Here is a 6,000-nt window from a genome sequence, read left to right as displayed (position 1 = left end):
TTTTAAATTGCACCATGTTGAAACTGCCCTTAAAACATGGGATATTAATGTGGAAAGAGATAAACGTAACATTGTTGGTGGAGCATCTGGAGTAACTTATGAAACGGGCGTATTTTCTTAAGTTTTATGATAGTAATATAATTGAATCCTAAATATCTAGAAAACGGCTAGTTTTAGGAAGATCATTGTTATCAGCATTTTGAATTGTTTTTGGATGAAGAATCATGTTACAGCATCAAAACGTCTTTTCTATGGCCAGAAATTGAATTTTCAGAAATGCACCAAAAGTTGCTCTTCGAAAAACTTTTTTATTTTTGATTGCACCATGTTGAAACTGTGCTTTAAACATCTGGTTTTACATTGAAATTTTACAGAAAAAAATTGAAAAAAATCAAAGATACCTATTTTTTGCAATTTGTGTTTTAAGATTTAATTTCGATTTTTTCATGAAAATAAAAGTTTTTTTTTTCAGTGTATATTTTTTTTACATAGCCTATTTGATTGTCTACCATCTCCCCTCAGACACTTTTTCTCTATAACAAACGGTTTCCGAGGTACATTTTTTTTTAATGGTGGTGCCAAAAATACATACGCCCTTATCAGAAGTTACTTTTGATTCTAAACGATCCCCAATTATATGAGATAATTTTCGTCTCATATACTTAATCCCGACTAGGGGCTTGTAACAAAAATATAATAAAATTTTATCAGAATATAATATGCTTATCATATTATGATATAATTTTGTTAGGCTCCGTTATCCACAGAACATATTAAAACAAAAATATAACATTATGTGTTTTATTTACCTCTAATATACTTTTTTGTTTATTGTTTAAACTTATGCATTTCAATAATATACAATATTATCGTATATCGAATAGTATTATAATTTTGATACTTTGTATCAAACATTATAAATTGGTTTGATATATTTTTGATATAATTGAAACCAGACATCATGTACAGTAACCCCACGCAGTTGAATCACCCACAATTTATGAATCAGCTTATTTTAGAAGACAAAATTATTATCAAACTAATCACAAAACATCACAGAATCATTTTTGCTGATAAGCAACACATAATGTTCAGCCATTTCAAGGCTTTTTATCTCAGTAAAAAAGCTCTTGATCGTAGTCAGCAATATTATTAAATTCTTTTTGTAGCTATTTGGGCTGTATTTTTAGCCAACTTTGTAAGCCGTGTGGCTATTGACACTTAGCTAGAAACGACGTTTTAAAGTTTATTTCAAAGATTTGTTGTGAGAGATTAAGCCCCAGACAACATTTACAGATTCAATAAACATAGCTATGAGAGATAAATGCATATTTATACGGATTTGGGTAAGATTTTTGAGTAAAAATTTTGATTATTAAATTGTGGGAAATATTCACACCAGTTACAGATTATGAATCAGCGTGCTTAGTTTGTTCTTGATTCTTAGTTTCAAATAATTTCCAATGTAAAATTTTGTTACGAGAGAGCAAAAGTGGTTTGGGACCGTTAATTAACTACGGAATTTTTTTTTTGTGGAAAAGAAATCTGAAAAAAATTGGAAGTTGTAAAAAATAAATTCTTAGAAAAAAGTTATTTAAGGGGTTTATAGTCTTTTTTTTTTTTTTTTTTTTTTTTTTTTTTTTTTTTTTTTTTTTTTTTTTTTTTTTTTTTTTTTTTTTTTTTTATTAAGGCACTCCGTGCTCGTGGCCACTACTGTGCCGGAATCAGTTTTATCTGTATCTTCCTTACCGATACAGTTCTATTTTTTAACTAATCTATATTTACATTTGCTTTCACTCTCTTCTGCTCTTTTGCTCTCACACCGAGCAGGTAGGAGCACTGCTTTTGGTCCAATCGATTTCCATAAGCCATAGTCCGTTGCTCTTTTGCGGTGGTTCGTTTTGCCGTTTTCCTGAGTCGTTTGAGGCTAGCTGCCTGCGAAGTGGGTCAATTTGTCTCAGTCACCATCTAATACTGACGGAGGATGGATGTGCTCCCCTATGCACGGTCCTCCGTGCGGCGTCTTCTGGTGGCTGGACGGTTTATTTTTTGGAGGAGCTGGGAATTGAATCCATGACCTTCCGCTTATGAAGCGAAAGCGTAACCTCAAGGCTACGGACCCCCCTAGGGTTTATAGTCTTATATGGATATAAACAATGTGGACGTTGTTTATGTTGAATAATTTTTGGATAAATAAAACATCCTAAATTGGTGAGGAAAATGACAATTATACCGTCACAGACTGAACGATCACTAACATTAGGCAACGGACAACACGAAACACCCAGTAGCCCAGTGATGGATTTTTCGTTTGACGAAAAGTTTTCGCCGACTGGAGCGGGAATCGAACCCACACTTCGTGGCACAATTCGCCTTAACGACTGATGCCGCTAACCGCAAGGCCACGAAGCACACAAGCCCTGTTTCGAACGTGTGAATGTTTATCACTGCAGGAAAGACAGTCGGAAAGTAAAGCATTTAGTTCCGCCATCTAAATCTAATGATTGTCTAATTACACTACCTGCCATCATCCTCCAAATAAACATGCTCCATAAGCATATAAATCCACAAATTCAATGTTCACTAGGCTCGCTCGATAGCAACATTAAAAATCATGCAATGTCATGCAGATTCTTGAAATACTTGGTTTCGGTTCACCTCCGGATTGTCCGAGGCAGTGTTCTAATAAACATATGAACTATATAGCATTTATTTGCAAAATAATTGAAAGTAAACAACTGATTCATAAATCGTGTTCACATTGATTCATATTTGTGGACAACTTTTTTGCCGATTCATAAATTGTGGTTTAAGACAATGTTTAAATAAGTGAAAATTTCAAATGTATTCAACAATTTTAATGGCAATATTGTGCATGAACTGCAGGTATATACCCCACTTTACCATTTGGCATTGATTTTAATAAAACATATTGTTTATTTTGCTCTCTATAATTTTTCAAGTTTAAGCTGAGTCTTAGATGATTCATAACTTTGGGACCAGTGTATACGTGCTTCATGTTAAGAGCTTGAGATCAGCTTGCCATGAGCGCACAAAAATAATTGCGCGCTTGAGCACGTGCTATGGTGAGACACATTTTTTTAGATCTCATGTACCGTTAACGTTCAACGCTCCGTCATCGTAATGATCGTCATCATCAAAACTTCAAAAGCAGTTTTTCTGTTCAAATTCAAAAATTCTTTGATGAAAATGTGTTCATTGTGTTTCGGTTGGAGAATAGAGTGCAGTGAACACATTTTCATGTAAATTTCCTTGATTTTGAACGAAAACACTGCTTTTGAAAATTTTGAAATTAATAACGGATCCTGCCCCCTTAAGTCACCAGTCACCGTGCGGCCTCCATTCACCGTGCACATATACAAATTCCTACAGAATATTCATACAATTTTCACAAATTATTCTTTTGTCAGCAAAATAAGATAAAACCGATGAAATGAAGTAATTTTTGTCACAAGGATTTTAAAAAAATCTAGTTTATGTAGTCAAAATCATGTGAATTCTGTTTGACAATGATATTTTTCAACACTCTTAGTATAAACGCCAAAAAATTACATTTTTTCATTTTAACGATAGAGTATGAAGTTTTTTTTTTTTAATTTCAACAAGTTTTCACTGTGGATACTATTAGTAAGATATATTTCATCGTATGAGCATTAAGATTCTTTGCAAATTAGATTTTTTTATTTTGTTTCAGTCGAAACCCAAATGCACAGCGGGGACGGACCCGGTGTAGTGGTTAGAACACTCGCCTCTCACGCCGAGGACCTGGGATCGAATCCCATCCCCGACATAGTCACTTATGACGTAAACAGTTATAGTGACGACTTCCTTCGGAAGGGAAGTAAAGCCGTTGGTCCCGAGATGAACTAGCCCAGGGCTAAAAATCTCGTTAATAAAGTCAAACCAACCAACCAACCAAATGCACGGCGAATGGACCCTTTTCAATATATATGGTTCCTGTTACCGTGCATTAGTGTAAAAGCCATGAAACTATTCGGTAATATTAGATTTATTGTTATGTTGTCATTAAACTACTTCATATTTAGTTTTTGAGTGAATATGGAATGGTTTGGACAATACAGTCAAACCTCCTACAACGGTTTTAATAAAAAAATAATGATTTAGACAATTTTATTTTTTTATGGTTTTTATTGTAAATGATTTTTTGAATACTTTTAAAAATGAGTCGCACACTACTAGCAACATAGTTGCACCATCAACAACGTTTCTTCGAGATACAAAATTAAATCATGACGAAAACTATACGCACGGTGAATGGTGCACTAGTGTGCACGGTAAATGGTGGCATAGAACGGTACGAGGCGACCTTAACATTACATTTTCAAACATAATTGTTGAGTAATTTTTTGTTATGCATCACTAGTTTTAGATTTCTCCCTGAATTATCATATAATTGCACGCTACGTAATGGTATTCTAGTGCGCTTCAATTATTTGGAAAAGTTATATAATTTTTTGAAGTGCAAATTTTTCTTAAATGCACGGTGAATGGTAGCTTGACGGTAGCAATGTACTAGCTCAAACGATCACATCTGCACTGGCTCATGCGTCGTCTCATGAGAAAATCTCAATGTGACAGTGCATTTGAGACTCAAAAGAGAAGGTTTCAGAACCAAGGGGAAGGGTATGGATTAAACTGCCCGTAGGCAGTTTGAAAGGACTGGCGCGGTTCAACGCAGTTGAGATTGTAGTATTTGAATTGAGAAACTTGTGCTGACCACCGAAGAACTATAGGCATAGACCGAAGCCGTATGCTTCCTTGGGGTGATTGTACTAGGCAAACATAACTGCATAAAAGTACTCCTAGTAAGCACATGTGACGAGCCTCACGAGATGTCTCATGAGACTCGCTCACTAAGATTTATTTTGTACGTATCTGCATCTCGTGTCTCACATAATCTGTGAGCTACGATAGGAAATATCGTATGGTGTAGGATCTTAGTAGTCCATTATTAGGTTGACAAGGAGCTCTAATAAATATATCATTGTTCATTAGACCACTAACCAAACAAGTCTCGTCTCTACAAAATGGCGACGAGGATTAAAATTGGAAAAAGATTATACGCCGATGACTTTCACCATACCGAGGAAACGATGATGCCACCTAACACTGAGGAAAAGACGCTGTATCAAGATTCAGAGAGGAGGAATACTACAGCGTAGCGACAAATTAGGAATAAAATGAGAAACTTTGATGGTAATTGCCTTATGAGTACACTAATCAAATGCAGCATACAACTTTCGTATGGTAAGTTCTGTCGATAAATGTAAGTCTTCATTGAAAACCAAAAACCATAAGCAACAGTTTTCGAATTTAAATAGGGTTATGGAGTTAGCTCAAATACCATTGGCTACTGCTTGCATCTAATTGAACAAATTATAAGCATATTTTGCTGAAAAGAAATGCTTAGAAAACTAAAACTGAAAAGGCTATTGATCAAGTATTGTATGGAAATCCTTATTTTTCTATTTTGAATAAGGAATATTGCCATAATAAAAATGTAGAAGACCCATCAGTATACATAAACAATCAGGTTTTGTTGACAAAGTCTAAAGTTTAAAATTAATTTATTTAGTGCTATATCTTACTTTTATCCAGTGTGATTATCTCCGATAAGGCAATATTTGGTAAACTGGCTTCAGTATAAACTTAATCGAAGAACGATGAATTGAAATCATTTGCTTCTTCAATAGTTAAAAGCAAACAGGCTAATTATTCGATCTTCTGCCTATGGTACCACTGTTCATGAAGACTTGCACACCTTAAAATATCGCTGCCAGAGATATCGACACTATTTGTTCAAACATAAAAGAATATGATTATAATTGGTAATTGAAATTGCTCATTTTAAAATTTACTTTGCAAGTTTTAATAAGGTTTCTTGAGTTATTTTATAATACTGGTTATACAAACTTAACTTTTTTTTTTAAATTAGATGGCGTTTTCAACTTTAATCTC

The sequence above is a fragment of the Aedes aegypti genome, chromosome 2 (genome assembly GCF_002204515.2).
Source record: "Aedes aegypti strain LVP_AGWG chromosome 2, AaegL5.0 Primary Assembly, whole genome shotgun sequence".
In the NCBI taxonomy this organism is placed as follows: domain Eukaryota; kingdom Metazoa; phylum Arthropoda; class Insecta; order Diptera; family Culicidae; genus Aedes; species Aedes aegypti.
The sequence above is the reverse complement of the archived record's forward strand: the minus strand, read 5'-3'. Positions refer to the sequence as shown.